This window comes from Bos taurus, chromosome 14 (genome assembly GCF_002263795.3).
Source record: "Bos taurus isolate L1 Dominette 01449 registration number 42190680 breed Hereford chromosome 14, ARS-UCD2.0, whole genome shotgun sequence".
Lineage (NCBI taxonomy): Eukaryota > Metazoa > Chordata > Mammalia > Artiodactyla > Bovidae > Bos > Bos taurus.
In genome coordinates this window covers 11,353,379-11,380,750 of record NC_037341.1, presented here as the reverse complement: position 1 = coordinate 11,380,750, position 27,372 = coordinate 11,353,379, and the positions used below count along the sequence as shown (strand labels likewise).

General features: G+C 39.9%; 1 long non-coding RNA gene across 5 annotated transcripts in view; it reads right to left on the bottom strand.

The window, feature by feature from the left end:
- Positions 1–27,372, bottom strand: part of LOC107133102 (uncharacterized) — a 595,911-nt gene that overhangs the window by 9,863 nt on the left and 558,676 nt on the right. For 4 of the 5 annotated variants that reach the window (XR_009490450.1, XR_009490451.1, XR_001501819.3 and 1 more), the window contains one exon: positions 1,007–1,294. This is a non-coding gene — a long non-coding RNA (uncharacterized lncRNA). Of the gene's footprint in view, positions 1–1,006; positions 1,298–27,372 lie in introns of all 5 variants that reach the window. The other variant, XR_009490449.1, reaches the window with a different exon arrangement.

Sequence of the window (27,372 nt, the reverse complement as noted above, 5' to 3'; positions counted from 1 at the left end):
CAGTATTCTTGGGCTTCCTTGGTGGCTCAGCTGGTAAAGAATACATCTGCAATACAGGTAGGCCTGGGTTCGATCTCTGGATTCATAAGATCCCCTGGAGAAGGGAACAGCAACCCACTCCAGTATTCTGGCCTGGAGAATTCTATGGAATGTATAGTCCATGGGGTCACAAAAGTTGGACACGACTGAGTGATTTTCACTTCACATCAATTAATTCATACTATAAAAAATGATGTAGAGAAAAACTATCAACTGGTATGTGTACTATAGCTTAATATATGCATATCCTATAACCCAGCAATTCTACTACTAGGTATATCCAAAATAGAAATGTTGCATGTGCAACAAAAGAACAAGAATATTTTTTAGAACAGACCCAAGGTGGAAGCCATCCAAATGTCCATCAGTAGATAAATATTCAAGTAATGACTTAAATCTTAGATCTGACTGTGTTTTCTGTGAAAGTTGGAAAACCTCTCCAAACTGTACTTTTATTAACTATAAAATAGAGGTGATTCTATCCAGAATTGTTGTGAAAATTAACTAAGATCACATATGCAAAAGCATCTAGAATATGGTTAGCACTTGATAAAGTGTTAGCACTTTTTGGAACACCAGTGACTACCACAGTTACTTAGTATGCACAGGGTCTTTATAAACATGTGTGGAATGAATGAATTTATGTAATAATCTGATTTACACATCTGAAGTCTGCCTCTCTACAGCTCATAGAAGTGGATTCTCAAAATTAGAAAGGACACCCCTCTTTGAAGACAATAACTAGCATATCATGAGTATTCAATATTTGTGTATAAGTGGATAGATTTATGCAGAAATCTAACACAACTCACTTATTGAGATTCTATTCTCTGTTTAAAAAATCCCACCCCCTCCCCACAAGAACTCTTCTTAATTATTGAACCCATACTTGGCAAGATAATAATGGAATCTCAGAAAAGTAAAAGAGGAAGAATGGTTATGGATCTAAGAACATACAGTGACCCACCTCTGGTCTGGGAACTGCAGCTGGAAGTCTCTTGAGAAAATGACACCCACGTGGAATTCTAGCACTTCAGGCTTCAGCAGGGTTTCAGCAAGGGAGGGAGACCACAAGTATGACCTTCCTGTTGGTATTTGGGAACCTCCACTTCAGGTCCAAACCAGAAACAGGAAGCTCAGTGCTTGCTAAGCAAGAAAAGGGAATCGACTAGAACACATTCCAGCTTGAGGCTGGCGTTGGAATAGTTCTTCCTTTGTCTAGGATATTTCTTTCATTCCTGCTAATGGTCCCAACCTGCTGAAAAGGAAACATTCCTTTCAATAGTATGTAGCAAAAATGTCTCAAGCACTTCCTAGGTATGTCTGTCTAATTGTAAGATCTATTCTCATTTTATATAAGCATTGTTTTACATTTGGTCTCAGCGAGATAGGTAAAACACTGAAGATGGAGGGTGAGACAAACACAAGTTAAAGATACAGTTCAAAGTCAAAAGGTTTTGGTGACTTGCGATACAGAAAACATGGTCTTGGATTTTTTTTTTTTAGTATCTTTCCCATTTCAGTTAAAGTCACAACAGAACTGTACGTGAAGGACAAGGATGAATATTCCAGGCAAAAACATATGAGCAAAGACATAAGGGGCAAACAAATGAGATATTTTGTAGGGAAGGTAAATCGTACCTTCCTTTGGGGTCCAAGGGCATATTGAAGGGATAGGAACAAGGTTAAAAAACAAAAATGTGGCGGATTCATTTTGATATTTGGCAAAACTAATACAATTATGTAAAGTTTAAAAATAAAATAAAATTAAAAAAAAAAAACCAAAAATGTATTAAACACCTATTATGGCCTAAAACATATGCTAAGCTCCTCACTCATGTTCCTCATGTTCCTTAGTTAGGTGGTTTAAGCTAATTGTAAACGATCAAACAGAAGCCAAGAAGCTGCAATTCATTTTTTTTGTGAGCTTTTTTTTTTTTTTTTAAAGGGCAGTGCATTTTGGAGCATGAAAGATAAAGCATTTAGGACACTTCAGGGTAGACAAGGGGATATCTTAAGTGCAAAGCTAGGCAGCTAATTTAAGTGTTACAGGAAGTTTGAAGCATGATTCCAATATGATGGAGTCTGACTGTGCTAACTGTTGTCAGTGGGGTGGGCAGGCTGGGGAGTGAGTTACACACAGGGCCTCAGATCCTGGGAAAGCTGGTTCATTCATTTGCAAAATGCCCAGCCAGTGTATGTGGACTGGTTCTGGTTTTCATTATTAGCAGCAGAAAATTGGGGTGGAGGCCTGGACGGGGTCACCACTGGAATCAGAACCAGAACTGGAATGAACTCTCAGGGCACTTGGATGCTAATTACGCACATGTCACCTCTTGCTACTCCACCTAGGTTCCTAACCTCCTAACCTCAGTCTTTCTTTCCTGTGTGAGCTTTGAAATTTTGAAAGCAGATTAATTTATTGTTTTCATCTGGAAGAATTTTCCTATTTGGATACAGATATTTTAAAAAATCCTCCTAGCTTTTCTGTGTTTCATATAATGTGCACACCATGCATGCTTATCTAGAAGCCGAAGAAGGCAAATATTTACCATCTTCTCACCCTGGATCGCTATAGCACTTCATCCTCCTTTCAAGGTCCTTTAGTGCAGACTGATTCTAATGAATACGATACCCTCAAGAGGCAGAAACTGTCCCTTCTACTTCAGAGCCCAGAAAATATCACATCTATCTTAGGTTGCTTCTAACTTCCAGTGTTATGAACATTGAGTTCTACATGTTTGTCCCCATATCCTGTATATTTGTGACTTTCTATTTCCCTAGAAGTTGAAATTCCATTATCAAATATCTTAAATCTTTAAAATATTAATCCAAAGTATTCTCTAAGTTTCCATTTTTACCCCCCATCAACAAATTAACACATTATTGACCAGGGGATTTTTACAGAAACTAACATCTGTGGCTGGCGATTTGTTATGTAAGTGAATATTGAAACACTCTAGTCAATAAGGTTTGGGTAGAAGCCTGGTGGGCTATAATCCATGGGGTTGCAAAGAGTTGGACATGACTTGGTGACTAAACAACAACAAAAGACATATTAATACGTCTCTGGTCAATAAGTTGTTTAAATACTTTCAGATGCTCTTAAAAAGCAAGTTAAAAAGGCATTGCTTTGAAATTTGACTGAGGAAGTTTCAACGGTTCACAAGGTGAATGGCTTGCTGTGCCAGGATCTTTCCTGTCATCCCCTGACTCCACCCACTGCTCTGGATGGAGCACTGGGGCTTACATCTTCCAGGTGTTCTTGTCAGCTGGCTTCCAGGCAGATGTGGCCACTGGGTGATGCTGGTGGAAAAGTGCAAAGTCAGCAGGGGAGAAAAAACAGGGGATTTCTCCCCTCTTGCTATATGCTTCTGGCAGTGTTTCTGATGGTAGCTGCATCTCTTCTGAAGTTGGTTCCAAATCCTTTCCAGATAGACCCTCTCTCGTTGGTTCGGGCTCCCACACGGCAGCCCCATCACAGTTTAGCACCTCCTGTCTCATCTTCTGCTCTCTGGTACACTAGCGTCTCCCTGTCTTCCCTCAACCCCTCTGTTGCCAGTGGCCTTCTGCTGCTGTTACTCTCTGGCTGTCTCACCGTCTCCAGTTTGTCTTAACAACTTCTACCTGTGCGTTAAATTGCCTCTGTGAATCTCCGTAGTGTGGACGCTGTTTTCCCAATGTCCCCCTGGCTAATACACTTAACTGAAATATGCATGTCTGAGTGGTGATATGAGAAGCAGGATCTAGACCTGCTAACTGACGTCTGGTGCTCCTGCTGAATCATGAAAGAAGTCTTAGTATTTAGAAGAGGGCTTTAAGTGACCAGTGTAGACAACTGCTGTGGCAGGCCAGAGAGGGAAGCTATGGCCTGAACTGGTCATAGATGGCTGTGTGGAAAAGGTGTCAGGTAGACAATGTCTCAAGGGTGTGCCTAAAAGCAGACCATTCTTGGGCAGTTAAAAATACCATCATAACTACTGCTGGATATCCTCAATCAAATTCTGACCTACATCCTCTTTTTTACTGCCCCTAGGAAAACATTTTTTTCATGTGAGAAAAAATTTTGAAAGACTTTAAATTTGAAATTGCAAAGTACATATTAGATGATTAAAGATAAATATCAGAAATACTCTAATCCTACTTTCCTCTTAACCTTACTTTACTGTTAGTGATGCTTTGATTTCTTCAGGTATCTAAGAGATGGCATAAAGCGAAGAAGCACTAAAGAGCCTCTTGATGAAAGTGAAAGAGGAGAGTGAAAAAGTTGGCTTAAAGCTCAACATTCAGTAAACTAACATCATGGCATACAGTCCCATAAATTCATTGCATATAGATGGGGAAACAATGGAAACAGTGAGAGACTTTATTTTTTTGGGCTCCAGAATCACCGCAGGTGGTGATTGCAGCCATGAAATTAAAAGATGCTTGCTCCTTGGAAGAAAAGTTATGACCAACCTAGACAGCATATTAAAAAGCAGAAACATTACTTTGCCAACTAAGGTCCGTCTAGTCAAAGCTCTGGTTTTTCCAGTAGTCATGTATGGATGTGAGAGTTGGACCATAAAGCAAGCTGAGCGCTGAAGAATTGATGCTTCTGAAGTGTGGTGTTGGAGAAGAGTCTTGAGAGTCCCTTGGATCGCAAGGAGATCCAACCAGTCCATCCTAAAGGAAATCAGTCCTGAATATTCATTGGAAAGACTGATGCTGAAGCTGAAACTCCAATCTTTTGGCTACCTGATGCAAAGAGCTGACTTATTTGAAAAGACCCTGATGCTGGGAAAGATTGAAGGAGGGAGGAGAAGGGGACGACAGAGGATGAGATCGTTGGATGGCATTACCGACTTGATGAACATGAGTTTGAGCAAGCTCTGGGAGTTGGTGATGGACAGGGAAGCCTGGCATGCTACAGTCCATGGGGTCGCAATGAGTTGGACACAACTGTGCAACCGAACGGAGAAGGCAATGGCACCCCACTCCAGTACTCTTGCCTGGAAAATCTCATGGACGGAGGAGCCCAGAAGGCTGCAGTCCATGGGGTCGCTAAGAGTCGGACACAACTGAGCGACTTCCCTTTCACTTTCACTTTCATGCATTGGAGAAGGAAATGGCAACCCACTCCAGTGTTCTTGCCTGGAGAATCCCAGGGACGGGGAAGCCTGGTGGGCTGCCGTCTATGGGGTCGCACAGAGTCGGACACGACTGAAGCGACTTAGCAGCAGCAGCAGCAGTGCAACTGAACAGAACTGAAAGAGAAAACATGATCTTTTACTAGATGTTTTTATAATCTCTAAACTTTATACTCTATTCTCGGGTATGAATAAAAGAAATGAAAAATCACAGAATATCTACTACGTAAGACTTAGAACTTTCTGAATCAGAGATTAATAAATGATTTTATTTAAAAACCACTACTTGATTGGGTCTGCTTAGGTATTCATTTCACAAAGCCCCCTGATAGTTCAGTTGGTAAAGAATCAGCCTGCAATGCAGAAGACCCCGGTTCGATTCCTGGGTCCAGAAGATCCTCTGGAGAAGAGATAGGCTACCCACTCCAGTATTTTTGAGTTTCTCTGGTGGCTCAGCTGGTAAAGAATCCACCTGCAATAAGGAAAACCTGGGTTCAGTCCCTGGGTTGGGAAGATCCCCTGGAGAAGGGAACGGCTACCCATTCCAGTATTCTGGCCTGGAGAATTCCATGGACTGTATAGTTCAAGGAGTCTCAAAGAGTCAGACACGACTAAGCGACTTTCACTTCATTTCCCTTTTCTGACTGGAGTATTTCTGTTGTCTAATATCAACCTTTTAATTTATTGTCACCAATTTCTATTCCAAGCATCTTGTTAGGAATTTTTTTTGTTTGTTTTTTTAGCAGTGACTTCCATTCATGTAAAATGAACATTCTCTAAGAGAACTTCAGTGACCTCTACAAGGTTCATGTCTACAAAAGAAAGTATAAATATGGCTTTTTGTGTATCTTCCTCCTTGATCTACATTTAGACTGTAATTGATTGATTCTAGCTTTCAAGTGTCTCATTTGCTCTTTCAGAGCAGTAAAAAGTGAGTAACCTAAAAATCTAATTGACTGAAATGATCAGTTTTACCACAGTTCACTACACTTGTTCAGAAAGCTGCTCTGAGTGGCAATTTGAAAGAGCTGTCCTTTGAAATTGGCATTCTCTAAGTATTCTAAATTACAGTTGGGCCATAAATACTACAGGTTAAAACTAAAGCAGCTGAGAAATTATATAGGTGAAAAATTACAAGGATACAATCTTTCCACTCGGGCATGTAAAGATTTAATCTCCCAGAGTAAAAACCCAGAACACAGTGATGGGGTCAAGATAACAGTGGGAAGATGCCTCAGGACAGAGTTCCCATGGTGTTTTCAGGGGACCAGGTCTGTGGCTAACAGGGGCAGGTGCTACGCAAGAGGAGCCCAGAAGCCCTTTCACCACATCGGGCCAGCTGGGAGCTTATCTGTGGCATCTTGCTTTCAAGGAACGGTTCCCCATTGTCTGCTTAAGAGAACAGAGATAAACCACCAACATGGGAACCTCACTGCATATTGACAGGAGAAAAAAGTCATGAAAGAGAAAGGCTAAGGGGTTTAGTTATATAAAAGAGGGATCTATTCTATTAATATATCTGTCATAGAAGATACTAAAATATCAATTGTCCGATTAACTAAATAAGCAGTGTTCTTCTTCCCAGTTGGTCTCCGGAATCTCTCTTGATCCTAATTCCCATATGGATGCCCGTGACCACTGCCCTTCTTTAAGTCCTATTCAGACCACACCAGAGGCTTGCTTCTCAGCAGATGATGTCTCCAAACCACTGTTGCTTCCTTCTAATGCAATCTTATTATTGCAATCAGAGTGGTCCCTTTGGAAAAGTAACTTGTCCATTGTCCTCCTACCCATAAAACTCTCCTACGGCCACACACTGCCCTCAAGGTCCAGCCTGAGATCCAAAACCTATTATTTAAATCTTCCATGAAATAGCTCTGCTGACATCACTGGCCTAAGCTTTTAACTCTCTGCCCTATATACCTTATACCATAGTCACAGAATACACATGGACAGCTCTTTCTTTGCCTGTGTCCACATCTGCTTTGGAGAAGTTTAATGAAAGCCTTTAAGAGGAAATAATAGTCATCACATGCATGGCAGTCCCAGGATCTGCAGGCACAGATCCTAAAAGAGACATGTTCTGTTATAACAGAAGCTATGTTATCTTTTGTGATCCAGGTTATACATCTCATAGCATCACTTATGTAGCATTCTATTAGTTGTATTCACAGAGGTCTGTCCAGTTTCAAGGGGAGGGAACACCAATACTACTTCTTGATAGGGGTTAAGGGAGGCAGCATGATTCTGGAAGAGCATCAGAGACTAGTAGCATTATTGAAGCCATTTCTGTAAAACACAATTTGCTACAGAGAAGGAGTACAGATTACTCTTTTAAGAAGCTTGTCTAAGAAAAGGATAGAAAGATAAGAGAACAAAGCAGGATCAAAGTAAATGTTTCTTTGACCTGGACATATAAATGCACCATTGGCAACAGGAGCAGTTTGGAAACAAATAGTCTGCTTAAGAGATTGAATATTTTTTAAAAGTTTGCACTTTTAATCACCTTGCTGAACAGTAAGGGTCCCCAAATTATAACTTGTAGATCAAGAACAGACGACTGTCTGTTTTTGTAAGCCTGCAAGCTAAGAATATATTTGTTTTAAATTATCACTGTAGTGTGTTTGATTTACAGTGTAAGTTTCAGATGTAAAGCAAAGTGAATCATTATACATATATAGTGATATATGTGTATGTGTGTATATATACACACACACACTTTCTTAGATTCTTTTCCCATATAGGCTATCACAATATATGGAGTAGAGTCTGTGCTATACAGTAGGTCCTTGTTCGTTATTCCATATGTTAAATAAATGTGGTGAGAGTGGACATTCTCGTCTTGTTCCTGATCTTAGGGGAAATGATTTCAGATTTTCACTGTTGAGTATGATGTTAGCTATAGGTTTGTCATATATGGCCTTTATTATATTTATATTATATTATTATATTTATAAGTAAGTTTCCTCTGAGATTCCCTAGTGGCTCAGAGAATAAAGCATCTGCCTTCAATGCAGGTAGACCTGGGAAAAGTTCTATCATGAATCAGTGTTAAATTTTGTCAAAAGCTTTTTCTGCATCTATTGAGATGATAATGTTTTTTTTTTTTCTTTAGTTTGTTAATGTGGTGTATCACACTGACTTGAAGATATTGAAGAATCCTGTATCCCTGGGATAAATACTGCTTAATTATGGTGTGTAATTCATTTAATATATTGTTGGATTTGGTTTGCTAGCACTGTATTTTTGCCTCTGTTCATAAGTGATATTGATCTGTAATTTTCATTTTTTATGGTCTCCTTGCCTGGTTTTGATATCAAAGTGATAAGTGGCCTCATAGAATAAGCATAGAAGTGTTCCTTCCTCTTCAATTGTTGGAAGAGTTTTAGGATGGGTGTTATCTTTTTCTAAGTGTTTGTTAAAATTCACCTATGAAGACATCTGGTCTTGGACTTTTGCTTGTTAGAAGATTTAAATCACTTTCAATTTTAGTACTTGTGATGGGCCTGTTCACATTTTCTATTCTCTATTTTTCTTCAGTCTTGAAGGTTGTCCCTTTCTAAGAATTTATCCATTTCTTCTAGGTTGCCCATTTTGTTGGCATATAGTTGTTCATAGTAGTCTCTTATGATCTTTTTTATTTCTATGTAATTTTTCATTTTTAATTTTATTGATTTGAGCCCTCTCCCTTTTCATCTTGATGATTCTAGCTAAAGGTTTATCACCTCCTCAAAAGAGTTTTCCACTCGTTTCTTCTCCAGAGTATGTGCAAGGTAAGTTTGTAAAAGATAAATCCGATCATCCTTCAGTGACTTTATAGTGTTCACCAGAAATGATCAAAATATCTTAAGTATGGACACACGGACCTTTTAGATGTTGCTCAAAAGTCCCCTTTCCAACCTTAAGTCCTTCTCTCCTTCCCCAAGGATTGTCCCAGGAAATGCTCCGTTGCTGACACAAAACAGGACCCCTTCTTAGTCTTCTCTTTGTCTAGGATGCCCCATATTTTTACATGAAACTCCGCCTCCTCTACTTCAAGATTCAGCTCAAATATGAACTTCTGGGAAACCTTCCCCAAGGCTCCCCAAGGAGAGTTTACGGTTCTGTCCCCTCTGTTTCCTGTCTCTATGGCTCTGCTTGGCCGTGTGACTCTCCTGGTGTGTGTTCTGTGTCTCTAACTCTCTTGTTCTCTCATGGGAACATAATGCATGATGTTATAGTCTTCCTGTTTCCAATCTACCTTTGCCCTCCTGCTCAATTACACTGTGTCATGTTTCAGACCAGCAGCAATTTATTATTCTTTCTGAATCCTCAATCCTGAATATATCTCCTAGAACACAATTATTGCTGGAAAGAAAAAGGAGAAGGAGAGGAAGGGGGTAAAGAAGAGAATAAATACAGGAAGGAAAGCAGTGTCTGTAGAAGTGAGTGAAATTGAGTCAGCAATGACCATGGAAATGCTTTTTAATGGCTACAGCACCTGTGCTGAATGGTCAACACCACTCAGCCAGGGAAATTGATCCTAGAAATGATGATGCCCCAAGAGGCCACTACAGTGGGTTGAATTGGTGGAGATTTGTCATCTAAAGTCCAATTTCCTGGTTTCCTTCTTAATAGCTGTACAGCTTTGGGAAAAGTGGGTATCTGCTGAGTGCTTCCACTTCCTCATCTGCCATCTGGGATAATACTATATTTACCTTGATTTTTAAATTTTAAAATATCACCTTAAAAATAGATAAATGTGAGAAATATTTGTTTAGATCACAGCCCAGTACATTGAAAATAAAGCTAGACTACATAAAAACTACAAGCAATGCTAAGATAATCAGACTGAATCATAACTCAGAAGTCTTTTTGCAATTGAGAAAACAGTCCCAGGAAGTGGGAGGAGAATAAGCCCTTCTTAATAAAAATCCAGAAGCAGTGGATTTTGGTGACTTCCCAGAAGTCACCACAGCTAAAGGGGCAATAGGGACAGATAGGAAAGGACTATGGAGAAGAGGACAGGGTTAGTAACTAATAATTGTTACAAAGCAGAAAGCATATGCCAAGAGCTAGTTCATCTGTTCCTCCTAGCATCCACCAGAGAAGGTGACATTATTCCAGCTTTGTAGATGTGGAGATTGAGGAAGTGGCCGCTTAGTAGAGACAGAGAGGAGAACATATTCACTAGTGCTGCCTTAAAGCCCTTATTAGACAGACTAGCCTGTGAAAACACAAACCCCATACCTGCTGTAGAGGGCCAAACACTGGTGGGGAAAAAAATGACCAACGATGCCGTGAGTACAGCCTCTGAGTTAAGAGAAACATTATTCTAAGTCATTGTTGTAATAATCAAAAGGGAGAGTGAATTGTAAAATACACGTTGTTTCAAAAAAAGAACATAAATTGAAGTTGGGCTAGTTGCATAGTCCTGGTTTATACGTTAAAATATACTGGCTTTGAACAGCTTCTTTGAAATGCTCAAGGGAGATGACAAAGTATAAACTGCTTTGAGAAGATTTTCTTTTCTATTTTTTTCTTTTGTGTCTCTCAAAACTTTTTAAAAGTACCTTAAGGAAAACTCACCAGTTTGGCTTAGAAACCATTTTTTTAAGCTTGTTAGGCATATACTTTCTGAATATTATTCAGAATTATTCTTGTTTCCATCAGTTACAAGCCATTAAAGCATCAGGGTCATCACTCTCCTTCTAAAAGATAGTTACTGGTTTCTCAATCCTCTTAGGAAAGTGTCCTCAAACCTATGCATGTAGAGGATTGCCAGAATACAGCTTTAGGGGGATTTGTAAGTTATACCAGAATAATGTGTATCAGTGTTTCTGAAACTCAGGGGTCTAATGCCTGATGCTCTGAGGTGAAGCTGATGTAATAACAATAATAGAAATAAAGTGCACCATCGATGCAATGCACTTGAATCATCCCCAGACCATCTCCCAGCCCCCAGGGTCCATGGAAAAAATTATCCTCCACAGAACAGGTCCTGGTGCCAAAAAGGTTGGGGACCGCTGATGTATATGGAGTTATCTTTGAGACTAAGATCAAATTATGTTTACTCCATTACTGAATTCCCAAGAGTGTATGTGCAAAGTCATTTCAGCAGTTCTGGGTCCTGACCTCCAGTAATACTTTAAAAGTATAAGTTTTTTAAAAAAGTTTTTGTTTTTTTTTTCTGGAGACTTCAATTAATGACAGTTTCACATATACCCCTCTATTTCCTGGTGGCTCAGATGGTAAAGAATCTGCCTGCACTGCAGGAGACCCGGGTTTGATCCCTGGGTGGGGAAGATCCCCTGGAGGAGGGAATGGCTACCCACTCCGGTATTCTTGCCTGGAGAATTCCATGGGCAAAGGAGCCTGGCAGACTACAGTCCACGGGGTCACAAAGTTGGACATGACTGAGCGACTGACTCTCACGCACACACACACACAAGATGTTAAGAGCTAGGGCTACATAGGACAAATTCAGCAGCTGTCCACAAGTAAGGAAGTTACAAGGGATACCGAGATTTGAACCATTTGAATGGTTTCACACGTGATGTTTCTTCAGATTCTTGGGAGGTCTTGATTGACATGAATCATGGCAGAGTAGCCATATCATACCCTCAGTGGTATTGACAACTCTAGACACAATGGCTCGAAATAAACAAGAAAAGCCTTGTTGCACCCAGTGCCCTAGTGGTCACTCCTAGGGCCACTGGTGCTACGGTTAGGGTCTTGAGGGCTAGAATTGGTAGCAAGTGTTTTTCTGGAAAGATGAAGATGAGGCGCTTAGAGAAAGCAGACAGTGAATAAAGAGAACCGAACTTAATTGTATGCAAGGAGGCTGTGGGTTATAATGTTTTGAGAAATCTTTGTAGAATATACTGTGTGCACCTGGGTTTAATGGGCTAAACGGCTCAAATCCAGAATGCGTCTATTTTTTCCTCCAGTTTTGGTTTCTTCTTTATGTCTTTGAGTCAGTCGAAAACAGCCAAAGTAATCTCTACATTTTTTTTCAAATACTCTTTTTTTCTGTTTTGTCACTATGATAATCTTCCTATAATATGTAATTATGATAAAGAAATTTCTAGCTAGAAGCTATTGACACATATAATTGAGTTTTTCAACCTGTGGGACCACATACCTTAGAGGGCCACAATAAATACAATAAGAAAAATATAGCACATATCAGAGTGTGGAGTCCAGATATTTGGGAACGAGCCAAATTGTGATAAATATTGTAGCCTATTTTAATCAGTAGTATAAAAAAAGAGTTGTTTGAGGAGATGTAATAAACTTGCATAAGCTACAAAATATGTAAATATATAATTATGAAATAACAGTTGAATATTTATCCTATCGATATATGGTAAAACATCTATTTGCAAATAGAAGCTTTCTACAAAGAATTAGTAGGATTTATATGAAAAACAATGGTATTTATTTTGAAGGTGAAGGTGAAAGAACCTCAGTCGTGTCTGACTCTTTTCGACCCCATGGACTATACAGTCCACGGAATTCTCCAGGCCAGAATACTTTCCCTTCTCCAGGGGATCTTCCCAACCTACAGATGGTACCCAGGTCTCCTGCACTGCAGGTTGATTCTTTACCAGCTAAGCCACAAGGGAAGCTTTGGGCTTCAAATCCTAGGTCTGCCACCTACAAGGTGTTTGGTTTGGTGTCAGGTAAGCTATCATGGAGAAGGCAATGGCAACCCACTCCAGTACTCTTGCCTGGAAAATCCCATGGATGGAGGAGCCTGGTGGGCTGCAGTCCATGGGGTCGAGAAGAGTCCGACACGACTGAGCGACTTCAGTTTCACTTTTCACTTTCATGCATTGGAGAAGGAAATGGCAACCCACTCCAGTGTTCTTGCCTGCAGAATCCCAGGGACGGCGGAGCCTGGTGGGCTGCCATCTATGGGGTCACACAGAGTCAGACACAACTGAAGCGACTTAGCAGCAGCAGCAGCAAGCCATCATAACCTCTTAGCCTATTGATTCCCTTTTAGAAGGGTGAAGATTTAAACTGAATATGCACAAACATAATGTGTTTAGAATAATCCTGAAACCCAGTGGGCATTCAATTGAAATTAGCTTTTTTACATTCAAATTCTCTCTACCTGGCTTTCATGGATGTTAAGTATCAATAACAAGTCAATAAAAGAGAATACACTCACTGGTTGGTTCAGTTGAATGTGATCCTGAAGTTCTAAGAAACCATGAGGGTTAAACATTGTAGTCTACAGTTAACATACAAGGATGTTGTCTATTGATGAAGAGAAAGCCACTGTTTTTATAAATGGGGAAGTAGGGAGAACTTATTAATAGAGAGGTTTTCTATAATCTCTGTGCAGTTCTAGAGTTTGAGGAACTGAAACAGAGAACAAATTGGATTTATATTGATTTCCCTCCAAATTCACTCAGATCAAAGAGAAAAGCAATGATTTTCTTAAGCAACTCTTATAGCTGTACACAGTCTTCAGACCCAAGAGGCTTAAACTCTCATGAGAGAGACTAATACATAATGCCTAAGATGCACAGCTATTGAGAAAGCATACATAGAAGTGGAGAAAGATGGCTCAAGGAGTCATGTATTCTGACCCTAGCCACACAGAAAGTTTCCATTTATGAAGGAATATCAACAAATAAGACTCTTGAAAGTCTCACAAGCCATCAGCTGCTGCCTCCTTGATACACATCCCCATTTTTCACACCGGTGTCCTCTTCCATGGCTACTAAGAAGCATTCTGATTGGAGAGGAAGAAAACCCAACATCATGCATGCCCTCCTCTCCCCCATGAAGTGGCTTTGTTATCAGCATAGTGACAGGGACCTCACTACCCCTCCAGATCTTCAAAGTGCTTGGCTTCTTGTGGGCTCTACCTGCTGGTACTTGTTAGGCTCCTGAACTATCAAAGATGAGAAAGGCCTATATGCAGTCTAACTGTGTACAAGTAAGCATTTCCCAACCAGCTCCAGTGTGTCTGTGTAAATATTTACATTTATATATAAACAGATATACTTTGGGGCTTCCCTGGTGGCTCACTGGTAAAGAATCCGCCTGCCAATGCTGGAGAGATGGGTTTGATCCCTGGGTTGGGAAGATCCCCTGGAGAAGGAAATGGCAACCCACTCCAATATTCTTGCCTGGAGAATCCCATGGATAGAGGAGCCTGGCAGGCTACGGTCCTGTCACAAAAGAGTTGGACACAACTTAACAACCAAACAACATATGTATTCCTATAAGGGATATGTAGCTCAAGTTAAATAAAAATAACTTACAAATTCTTTAAAACCAAGTGACTCTCACTAAATATTTTCAATGATTGTACTGAATTCTTCACTATAGCTAACCTATCACAACTGACAAATGAAAACTGCCAACTAATGTTCATTTATGTTAATAAATAGAAAAAAAAAAACTTGGTTGGAACTTCTCTCATTTAAAGACATTGAGAGCTTTCTTTATGAACTGGATCATAGTTTTCAAATATTGGGAGAATATTTCTTTACTTTTTGTGCAACTCAGATGACATGCCTATAGATGTGACATTTTACCTTTAATCTGTATTATATTTTCTATTCCTTTCATAAGGCAATACAATCAACAAAAGAGTTAACCCAAAAAAACCCAATAAACCAAACTCTGATTAGTGGTATTTGTCAATTTTCATCATGTAAATACTTGCATCTGGCAGATATTAAACTATAAAATGATCCCACTGAATGAGAAAAGATATCAGTAGCACAGCTATTTTATAATATTTCCCCCATGGAGATGCAATAGCTAGTAATATCACTATCCTAAAGAGAATAGATCATAGTCAGATGAAGTCAAATATTAGAAAATAATGATTTTGAGTACTTTATTTTAACGTAACATGTTAAAGCTGCAATCTATATAGTTCGTCAATGGTGCTGTTTCTTTTAAATTTTTTTATTGGAGTATAGTTGCTTTAAAATGTTGTGTTAGTTTCTGCTATACAGCAAATTGAATCAGCCATGCATATGTGTATATCTCCTATTTTTGGATTTCCTTCTCATTTAGGTCACCAGAGAGCATTGAGTAGAGTTCCCTGAGCTATGTAGTAGGTTCTCATAATTATAAAAAATGATGCTGTTTAAGACAAGTTCCCAAAATTTCTAAAAATAAAACCATCATCTCTCAAATTCCACAAGGGCTCCAATCCACAACTGCATATATAAACCCTAGGATTCAAACTGCTCATTTTACAGATGAGAAACTGAGGCCCTAGGAAGAAATAAAAATGGTCCAAATTTCAGTAATTTCACTATTTTAGGTTTAGTGAGCAGAGCTATGGATTTTATTCTTATTACTGCTTACTCCTAAGTAGTTTGATTCTCCAAACCTCAGCTGCCTTTTTATATTTTATAGAAATAATAGTTTCAAAATGTTAATAATTCCAAAATAATAAACTTATAGGGAATACAGTGTATTCCAGGTCACATACTTAGCTGATATTTAGGAAGCGCTTCATTGTTAATAGTTATCATTTGTTATTGTTTAGTCACTAAGTCATGTCCAATTCTTTGCGATCTCATGGCTTATAGCCAACTAGGCTCCTCTGTCCATGGGATTTTCCAGGCAAGAATACTGGAGTGGGATGTCATTTCCTTCTCCAGTAATAATTATTAGTAGTAGAAGGTTACTATATGCAATGGAGGCAACTTGAATCCTAGTTCCACATGACAAACTTTCAGATACCTGTAGACAGTTCTTACATTCCACTAAATAAATATCACTCAACTGCACAACCCAAGTTCCTTCAAAATCTCAATGTTCAACCTGTGCTAGGCTTAGCACTTGGTGCTAGTAATAAAACTTCTAACTGGAGCGATTTTCCTCTTTGATCATCTACAATTAAAAGTATCTTGAATGAGGGTTTGTTTGGTTTTGATTTTGGTCTACATCTAGAATTATTAATAGGTTCAGATCTGAGCAGTATTTCAAGAATAACATTAACAAACAGAGTGTGTTGCAAGGAGGTTTTTATGATAAGGGGTTCTAGAAACCCTTGTACTTCCAGAAAGAGTTAAAGGAAGAGGGCCTGTTTGTCCTGGAGGAAAGAAGATTTGAAAAGAATTAGATGCAAAATCACATAAAACAGAGCTTAATTGACTATTTGACCCTTGCTGTAATCTCAACTTGCCATTTGTGTTCTCACTGGGCTTTTGTGAAAGTATAATGAAATACTGAATGAGAGAATGCATAAGTGAAAAGATTATGAGCCACAATAAAAGCACTGCGTAAATGAAATTGGGCTGTTTACTATAGGCTCTTGACCCTGAATTTCCTCATTGGTGATATGGGATGACAGTAACCTCTTCAACAGGTTGTTATAAAAATTAGTTATATAACAGAAACACTCGGCACATGACATACACTTGATAAATGGTTATTATCCTTATTCTTGTTCTCCAGCTTTCTAACTTTCTAACTAACTGATCAATCACATGAGTCCCTCAAAGAACTGAGGGGAAACAGGGCAAGAGCTGGACAGTATGTTTCAGGGATCTGTGTTCAGCGGAGTAAGTCACATACTGGAAGCTTGGGCTTTATAAAGTTTTTGGAAGGAATAAGGAGGATTCATAGAAAAGTATTGTTGGTACAAGTGACATAAGCTTAAACAGCCTAATGTGATTCCTACATCTTTAAACCTATAATGAATTTCAATAAGACTCAAATAATTTCACAATTTGTATGGAAATACAAAAAACCTTGAATAGCCAAAGCAATCTTGAGAAAGAAGAATGGAACTGGAGGAATCAAACTGCCTGACTTCAGACTATACTACAAAGCTACAGTCATCAAGACAGTATGGTACTGGCACAAAGAAATATAGACCAATGGAACAAGATAGAAAGCCCAGAGATAAATCCATGCACCTATGGACACTTTACCTTTGACAAAGGAGACAAGAATATACAATGGAGAAAAGACAATCTCTTTAACAAGTGGTGCTGGGAAAACTGGTCAACCACTTGTAAAAGAATAAAACTAGAACACTTTCTAACACCACACACACACACACACACACACAAACTCAAAATTGATTAAAGACCTAAACGTAAGACTAGAAACTATAAAACTCCTAGAGGAAAACATAGGCAAAACACTCTCCAACATAAATCACAGCAGGATCCTCTATGACCCACCTCCCAGAATAATGAAAATAAAAGCAAAAATAAACAAATGGGACCTAATTAAACTTAAAAGCTTTTTCACAACAAAGGAAACTATAAACGAAGTGAAAAGATAGCTTCAGAATTGGAGAAAATAATAGCAAAGTAACTGACAAAGAATTAATCTCAAACATATACAAGCAGCTCATGCAGCTCAATAACAGAAAAAAAATGACCCAATCAAAAAATGGGCCAAAGAACTAAGCAGACACTTCTCCAAAGAAGATACACAGGTGGCTAACAAACACATGAAAAGATGTTCAACATCACTCATTATCAGAGAAATGCAAATCAAAACCACAATGAGGTACCATCTCATGCCAGTCAGAATAGCTGCTATCAAAAAGTCTACAAACAATAAATGCTGGAGAGGGTGCAGGGAAAAAGGAACCCTCTTACACTGTTGGTGGGAATGCAAACTAGTACAGCCACTATGGAGAACAGTGTGGAGATTCCTTAAAAAACTGGAAACAGAACTGCCATATGATCCAGCAATCCCACTGCTGGGCATACACACCAAGGAAACCAGAATTGAAAGAGACACGTGTGCCCCCAATGTTCATCACAGCACCGTTTACAATAGCTAAGACATGGAAGCAACCTAGATGTCCATCAGCAGATGAATGGATAAGAAATCTGTGGTACATATACACAATGGAATATTACTCAGCTATTGAAAAGAATGCATTTGAATCAGTTCTAATGAGGTGGATGAAACTGGAGCCTATTATACAGAGTGAAGTAAGTCAGAAAGAAAAACACCAATACAGTATATTAACACATATGTGGAATTTAGAAAGATGGTAACAATGACCCTATATGCAAGACAGAAAAAGAGACAGAACAGACTTTTGGACTCTGTGGGAGAAGGCAAGAGTGGGATGATTTGAGAGAATAGCATTGAAACATGTATATTATCATATGTGAAACAGATTGCCAGTCCAGGTTAGATGCATGAGACAGGGCAATCAGGGCTGGTGCACTGGGATGACCCTGAGGGATGGGATGGGGAGGGAGGTGGGAGGGAGGGTCAGGATGGGGGACACATGTACACCCATGGTTGATTCATGTCAATGTATGGCAAAAAACCACTACAATATTGTAAAATAATTAGCCTCCAATTAAAATTAATTAAAAATATTATAGGAAAGACTTATAAAGAGCTAGTGAGGAAGTATACACCAACGTCCATACATGGGTCTGAGATATTTGGGAAGAGTGACAAGTGCATGTAAAACCTTGAAAAAATTACCTCCTAATATCTATCCTCTGACAATGTGTTCACCTAAAAGACTATTTTTGATCCTAATAGGTAGATGAGGTTTGTGCTAATTCTGGCCAAAGTGATTAAGCCAGAATTATTTTCTAGAATTTCTTCCAAGTTTCCTTTAAAAGAGTCAGTAAGGTTTTTTGTTTGTTTCTTTCTTTCACCTTTTAAGAAGTCTTTCTTTGGCCTACGACTAGGAACTGAAGCCTGGAGTTTCACCGGCAGCATTCTGGGAATGGAAAGTGACTATAGGAATGGAAGGCATGAAGTGGATCCAAACAGACAGAGTTGCCACTTACCAGATGGTCACCATCCTACACTGAACTGTACAACCTCCTTTTGCATAACAGAGAAAGGTACTCTCTCCCATTTCCTACCCCTGTTAAATATCAGACATGTTCAGTAGTAAGGGAAAGAACTCAACACTTTGCCTAATGTTTGAGTCCTAGTATATTAAGAAAAAGCTAACAAAATCTCTAATAGGCAGGGGTGCCCCAAGCGATATGAGTTCATTAATAACCAGACAGTAGGGAATTTGCCTTCTAAGCCTGTGAATACTGATCAAGTTTCTTAAGGGTCGGTATTAAAAAATATAACTCTCACTACAAATGTTGAAACTGAGGTCCTAAGAGGAGAAACGACATTTCCAAGTTCAACTGATACTAATACAGTATCCAGATTTGGGAGCTTCATTTCTGTATTCTCCCCACCATATCATGCTGTCCTTAAAAGACATGAAATACTCACTCACTACAAGTATCTATTTTTGTCTATTTTCCTAAACCGTGGAATCTCAGTGATTGCATTCACTTGAAAACTATGGCAGAAAATGTAAATTTACTTGAGTCAGTCTATTCTTAATGCATTCAGAGATTACAAGTGAGCTTTTTTTCTTAGAGTATCCTGAAAAGAATTCCAACCTTATTTAGCAAATAGGAACTAGAAAGAACATGAAGGCAGGCCATGGCAGAAACCCCATTTTTTTAATCTTCAGGTTGAATCCCTCATCTCCCCACATTCCTAACACTGGGGGTTGAGTCTGTACTTGACAAATGGCTGCCTGGTAAAGAGACCCCCCATCATCACCCAAATCCAGTTAGAAAAGGAATGCACCCTCAAGAACGGGGCCTGGTGAAAAGGGCTTAGAGACAGTCTGGGCTGAAGCAGGGTCCTTCTGATTCCATTTATCAGTGGTGTGGTGGTGTCTTTTGAAGTGGCTTCCTTCAGTCTTGGAAGGAGCTCAGAGAGCCACCAGCGTAGGAGGAAATGCCACCCACAGCCTCCATGAGGCTCCTCAAGGAGGGGGCACAGCTGGAGCCAGGCCTTGCTGAGACCAGGCTGTGCCAGGGAAGAAGAGGAGAGAAACATGCTGACTCATGCCTTTGGCCACCTCCAAATCATTAGGAATTTCCTGAACCAGAGACTGCACATACACTTATTTTTTTCTGGGATAAGAGAAATCAGGAGACCTTTTTCTAAATAGGAGGGAAAAAAGAATTTGCTACCGTGAAAGTGTTCAGTTCAGGTCAGTTCAGTCACTCAGTCGTGTCCGACTCTTTGCGACCCCATGAATCGCAGCACGCCAGGCCTCCCTGTCCATCACCAACTCCCGGAGTTGACTCAGACTCACGTCCATCGAGTCAGTGATGCCATCCAGCCATCTCATCCTCTGTGGTCCCCTTCTCCTCCTGCCCCCAATCCCTCCCAGCATCAGAGTCTTTTCCAATGAGTCAACTCTTCGCATGAGGTGGCCAAAGTACTGGAGTTTCAGCTTTAGCATCATTCCTTCCAAAGAAATCCCAGGGCTGATCTCCTTCATAATGGACTGGTTGGATCTCCTTGCAGTCCAAGGGACTTTAAAGAGTCTTTTCCAACATCACAGTTGAAAAGCATCAATTCTTCAGCACTCAGCTTTCTTCACAGTCCAACTCTCACATCCATTCATGACCACTGGAAAAACCATAGCCTTGACTAGACAGACCTTTGTTGGCAAAGTAATGTCTCTGCTCTTCAAGTGAAAGTGTTAGGGACATCATATACACAAATATTTTTCAATAGCCCCTACAGATCCACTTTCCAGCCTTCTCTTCTCTACTGTGTTACCTAGGAGGTTGACATCATATATACTGTATCAGTGGGCTCTGTTGCCATCAAGCTACAGATGACTTTGGCCAGTTGGAGACACCAGTAAAGAGATCAGAAGGGCTGGAAAGAAGTTTGGTCAAACTACTTAATACTGCAGTCTTCTTTCTATTAGATCCCATAGGTTGGTTGAGCCCCTTTTCCAGTAGTCAGGCCCTATCAAGCAAAATTCATGGAGCAAATGAATTCATGGTCCATCTTCTCTATTATCTGTTGACGTCTTAGTAAGACTGTCAGTTGAGGGGCATATGATGGGCACATGATCTAAACTAGGCCAATGAATTTTTTTTTTTTTTTTCTCTTGGGAAGCCTGGTGATAGAGATGGAGAAAAGAGTTGGAACTGAATGATGCCTGTGTTTGAGCCTCCTCACTACCACCAAAAAAAAAAAAAAAGTCCATTGGTTCCTTAGATTCCAAGAGCTACACACTGGTTTTCTATTCTCTTTATTTATTTATTTTTTAAAGTCCTGGTTATTCAGTGTTTCCTTAAGTTTTTTGATCCATCTACATTCAATTGAAAAGAAAGCTATAACTGAAGAAATTAAAGCTCAGAGCATTGTAGCAACACATCCAAAGTCACACAGCTAGTAATTAGAAATCATGGGATTCAAATTTAAGTTTGTTTCTAATATAAAACACTGCTTACAGGAAGGCAAGATTTAGGAGTTCAAGACCTATGTACACAAAGACTTGAAAAAATGAATCTTGCTAGTAAAAACTGAGTAAGCTCATGGAAAATGTCTGCCCAGTGCCCAGATAGAGAAGTAAACAAAATAAAGAGCAATTTAGAAAGTTTCCATGACCAATAGAATTCTATTTGATATAGTGTATGCCCTCCTGAAGAAAAACTATCAGTGCATGAGTCTATGGTCATTTTCAGAGGACAGTTCTTTCTCATACAGGACTCTTTCTTATATTTTTCACTGCTTGCTCTCTCTTCTGAGAGTAACTGGATAAAGAAGCATGTATTTATATATTACTGACAATGGGTTTTATAGTGTATGGTATCTGATATAGATTGAATGTGTGTCCCCCAAAATTTATGTGATGGAATTACGAGGTGGGGCCTTTGGCTCTGCCCTCATAAATGGGATTAGGAGCTTACACAAAATGACCCAGAGAACAACTTTGCCCCTTTCACTATGCTATGCTATGCTAAGTCACTTCAGTCATGTCCAACTCTGTGTGACCCCATAGATGGCAGCCCACCAGGCTTCCCCGTCCCTGGGATTCTCCAGGCAAGAACACTGGAGTGGGTTGCCATTTCCTTCTCCAATGCATGAAAGTGAAAAGAGAAAGTGAAGTTGCTCAGTCGTGTCCGACTCTTAGCGACCCCAAGGACTGCAGCCTACCAGGCTCCTCCGTCCATGGGATTTTCCAGGCAAGAGTACTGGAGTGGGGTGCCATTGCCTTCTCCACCTTTCACTATATGAGTACACAAATGAGAAGGTACTGTCTATGAACAAGAAATGGGCCTTCACAAGACAACAAATCTGCCAGCACATTGATCTTGGACTTCCCAACCTTCAGAATGTTAAGAAATAAATTTCTGTTGCCCGTTAAGCTATCCAGTTTATAGTGTTTTATTATAGCGGCTGAACAGACTAAGGCAATATCTCTTAATTCTTACCATTATCCTGTACAGAAGTTATTTTTGTCCTACTTTTCAGGAAATAAAGGCACCATTGCCCAAAGTCATATCATTGCAAAAGAGAGAGCAGAACCTTAGAGTTTGGACCATGTTTTAAAGAGCACTTCTCAGCAAGGATGCTATCTCACAGGCATCCCTGAAACAACTGCAAAAATACTACCTTGATTGAGAACCTCAAAATTACACAGGCCTATGAACGTATATTTCTATCCCATTTTTCTTCTTAAAGCTCTACTTTATTCTTTTTCTTTTCCCCTACATGCAACAACATCTTTGTTACTGTTTTTAAGATGTGATAGATGGGTATATCTAGCAGAGGATTGGATGTAACATCCTAAATAAGGAAAGTGTTAGTTGCTCGGTTGTATTCAACTCTTTGTGACCCCACCAGGCTCCTTTATCTGTGGAATTCTCCAAGCAAGAGTACTGGAGTGGGTTGCCATGCCCTTCAGGGGATCTTCCTGACCCAGGGATTGAACCCTGGTCTCTAGCATTACAGGTAGATTCTTTACCATTTAAGCCACCAGGGAAGCCCCATCTATTAGCAGCCTCGCATAATGTAAAAGCCCAGTCATTAAATATTTGAGTATATAATATGTTTCTGATAGTGTCCTAGTCATTGTGAATAAACTGTTACATTCTGGCTTTTATTTAAAAAAATCACATTTAAGCAAGTGAAAAACTTTTTTAAAATGTACGCAAATATTCTATATACAATATCTGTAAGACAACTTTGACTTTAAAAATTAACTGATGGATTTTCAACAAATGGTGCTGGGACAACTGGATGTCCTCATGCAAAGACTAAAGCGGAACCTCACCCTCACGCCATATAGAGTAATTAACTTAATGGATAATAGACCTAACTCGATAAAGCTGAAAATATAACTTATAGAAGAAAACACAGGAGGTAATCTTCATGACTTTAGGTGATGGTTTCCTACATATGGGCTTCCCAGGTAGCTCAGACTGTAAAAAATCCACCTGCAATGCAAGAGACCTGGGTTTAATCCCTGGGTTGGTAAGGTGCCCTGGAGAAGAGAATGGCAACCCACTCCAGTATTCTTACATGTATCACCAAAAGCACTAGCAATGAAGAAATATTGATTAATTAGACCTCATCAAAAGTAAAATCTTTTGTGCTTCAAATAATGCATCAAGAAAGTGAAAAGGTAACCCACCAAATGGAGGAAAATACTTGCAAATCACATGCCTGATGAAAGCCTTGTATTCAGAAGATATAAAGAGATCTCATATTTTAGGTCATTTTTTAAATTTGTGTTTTATTCTCTCTGAGAGCAATTTTTAAAATGGGTAAAGAATTTGAATAGACCTTACTTCAAAGAAGACATGCATATGACCAGTAAACACACATGAAAAGGTGATCAATATTAATCACTAGAAATATGTAAATCCTAACCATAATGAAATACCACTTCTTTCCCACCAGCATGGCTATTTAAAAAAAAAAACAAAAGACAGACAACAAGTGTTGGCAAAGATTTGGCACTTTGCTGGTGGAACTGTAAGATGGTGCAGCCACTGAGGGAAACAGTTTGGCAGTTCCACTCTTAGGCATACACTACGAAATGAAAACATATGTCTACAGAAAAAGAATATCCATAGCAGCATTATTCACATTAAGAGTTTGGGATTGACATGTACATGCTACTCTACTTAAAATGGATAAGCAATAAGGAACTGCCGTATAGCACTCAACATTATGTAAACAACCTAAATGGCAAAGGAAGTTGAAAAAGAATGGGTATATGTATATGTATAACTGAATCACTTTGCTGTTCACCTGAAACTAACACAACATTGTTAATCAATTATACTTTAATAGAAAATGTAGAGGCGGTCCTAAGATGGCAGAGGAATGGGACAGGGAGGCCACTTTCTCCCCCACAAATTCATCAAAAGAACATTTAAATGCTGAGTAAATTCCACAAAACAACTTCTGAATGCCAGCAGAGGAACATCAGGCACCCAGAAAAGCAGCCCATTGTCTTCGAAAAGAGGTAGGAAAAAATATGAAAGACAAAAAAAGAGACAAAAGAGGTAGGGACGGATCTCTATCCCGGGAAGGGAGTCTTAAAAAGAGAGAAGTTTCCAAACACCAGGAAACACTCTCACTGCCGAGTCTATGGCGAGCCTTGGAAGCACAGAGGGCAACATAACAGGGAGGAAAAATAAATAAATAATTAAAACCCACAGATTAGGAGCCCAGTGGTAACTCCCCCAGCGGAGAGGCAGTTCAGACGTCTGCATCCGCCACTAGCAAGTGGGGGCTGGGCAGGGAGGTGAAGGCTGCATTGCTTAGAGTAAGGATCGGGCCTGAATGCCCCGAGGGTAATCAGAGCGAATTAACTTGGGCTAGCAAACCAGACTGTGGGATAGCTACCATGCGAAAAGCCCTAAGACACCACCAGGACCATGCACAGAACAAAGGACTGAACAGTTAGCCGGCTGCAGACCATCCCCCTCCGGTGACAGGCAGCAAGAGCTGGAAAGGGGCAATCGCAGCCCCAGAGAGACATTATCTATCAAACTGCAAGCAGGCTTCTTTGCTAACTAAGATTTCTTGGGGTTCTAGACAGTCATCATCTGCCTGAGAAGGTGCACAGGCTGTACACCCAGAAAACCGAGCGGCAGGGACAGGACAGGCAATAAATCGCAGTGACCGCGCTCGCCAAACACCTCATCAGCTGAGCTGCTCGGACCTGGGAAGGGCACAAAACGCAGGCCCAACGGAGTCTGCGCCATGCCTGAACCTGAGCAGCTTAGACCTGGGAGGTGAATGCAGCCTAGGGCCGGCCTCGGATGGTACCCGGCGGAGCAACCTAGAGCCTGAGCTGTGTGGGCAGGGAGGGCACATGTGCCGTGAGCAAGGGCAGGCCCAATGTGGCTGAGACACTGCGAGCACACGCCAGTGTTATTTGTTTACAATGTCCCTCCCTCCCCACAGCGTGACTGAACAAGTGAGCCTAAAAAAAAGTGTCCACCACCGCCTCGCCTTGTGTCAGGGCGGAAATCAGACACTGAAGAGACCAGCAAACAGAAGCTAAAACAGAGGGAACTGCCTTGGAAGTGACAGGTGCAATAGACTAAAACCCTGTAGTTAGTACCGACTACATAGGAAGGGGCCTATGGATCTTGAGGAATATAAGACGGACCAAGGAACTATCCAAAAATAAACTGACCCTACACTGCCCACAACACCAGAGAAAGTCCTAGATATACTTTTACTATTTTTACGATCATTCTTTTTTTTTTCTTTTAACTTTTTTTAATTTTTAAGTCCTCTATTACTCCTTTAATTTTCATTTTTGTAACCTACTATTACCTTTCAAAAAAAAGACCCTATTTTTTAAAGCAAACTTCATATATATATATATATTAATAATTTTTGTGATTTTGTTTTTTCTTCTTCTTCTTTTCTTTAATATTGTATTTTTGAAAATCCAACCTCTACTCTAGATTTTTAATCTTTGCTTTTTGGAATTTGTTATCAATTTTGCACTTTTAAGAACCCAATCTTCAGTACCCATTTTTACTTGGGAGTGAGATTACTGGCTTGACTGCTCTCTCATCCTTTGGACTCTCCTTTTTCTCGACCAGGTTGCCTCTGTCTCCTCCCTCCCCCTTCTCTTCTGTACCCAACTCTGTGAATCTCTGTGTGTTCCAGACAGTTGGAGAACACTTAGGGAACTGATTACTGGTTGGATCTGTCTATCGCCTTTTCATTCCCCCCTTTTATCCTCCTGGCCACCTCTGTCTCCTTCCTTCCTCTTCCCTTCTCTGTATAACTCTGTGAATATCTCTGAGCAGTCCAGACTGTGGAGCACACATAAGGAAGTGATTACTCGCTAGCTTGCTCTCTCCTCTTTTGATTCCACCTCATCTCATTCGGGTCACTTCTAACTCCCTCCTCCCTCTTCTCTTCTCAATGTAACTCTGTGAACCTCTCTGGGTGTCCCTCACTGTGGAGAAACTTTTCATCTTTAACCTAGCTGTTTTATCAATGGTGCTGTATAGAAGGAGAAGTCTTGAGACTACTGTGAAAATAAGACTGGAAACCAGAAGCAGGAGGCTTAAGTCTAAATCCTGAGAACATCAGAGAACTTCTGACTCCAGGGAACATTAACCAATAGGAGCTCATCAAATGCCTCCATATCTACACTGAAACAAAACACCACCCAAGGGCCAACAAATTTCAGAGCAAGACATACCATGCAAATTCTCCAGCAACAGAGGAACACAGCCCTGAGCTTCAATATACAGGCTGCCCAAATTTACTCCAAAACCATTGACATCTCATAACTCATTACTGGACACTTCATTGCACTCCAGAGAGAAGAAATCCAGCTCCACCCACCAGAACACCAACACAAGCTTCCCTAACCAAGAAACCTTGACAAGCCACTGATACAACCCCACCCAAAATGAGGAAACTCCACAATAAAGAGAACTCCACAAACTGCCAGAATACAGAAAGGCCACCCCAAATGCAGCAATATAAACAAGATGAAGAGACAGAGGAATACCCAGCAGGTAAAGGAACAGGATAAATGCCCACCAAACCAAACAAAAGAGGAAGAGATAGGGAATCTACCTGATAAAGAATTCCAAATAATGATAGTGAAAATGATCCAAAATCTTGAAATAAAAATGGAATCACATATAAATAGCCCGGAGACAAGGATTGAGAAGATGCAAGAAAGGTTTAATAAGGACCTAGAAGACATAAAAAAGAGTCAATATATAATGAATAATGCAATATATAAGATCAAAAACACTCTGGAGGCAACAAATAGTAGAATAACGGAGGCAGAAGATAGGATTAGTGAATTAGAAGATAGAATGGTAGAAATAAATGAATCAGAGAGAAAAAAAGAAAAACGAATTAAAAGAAATGACAATCTCAGAGACCTCCAGGACAATATGAAACGCTCCAA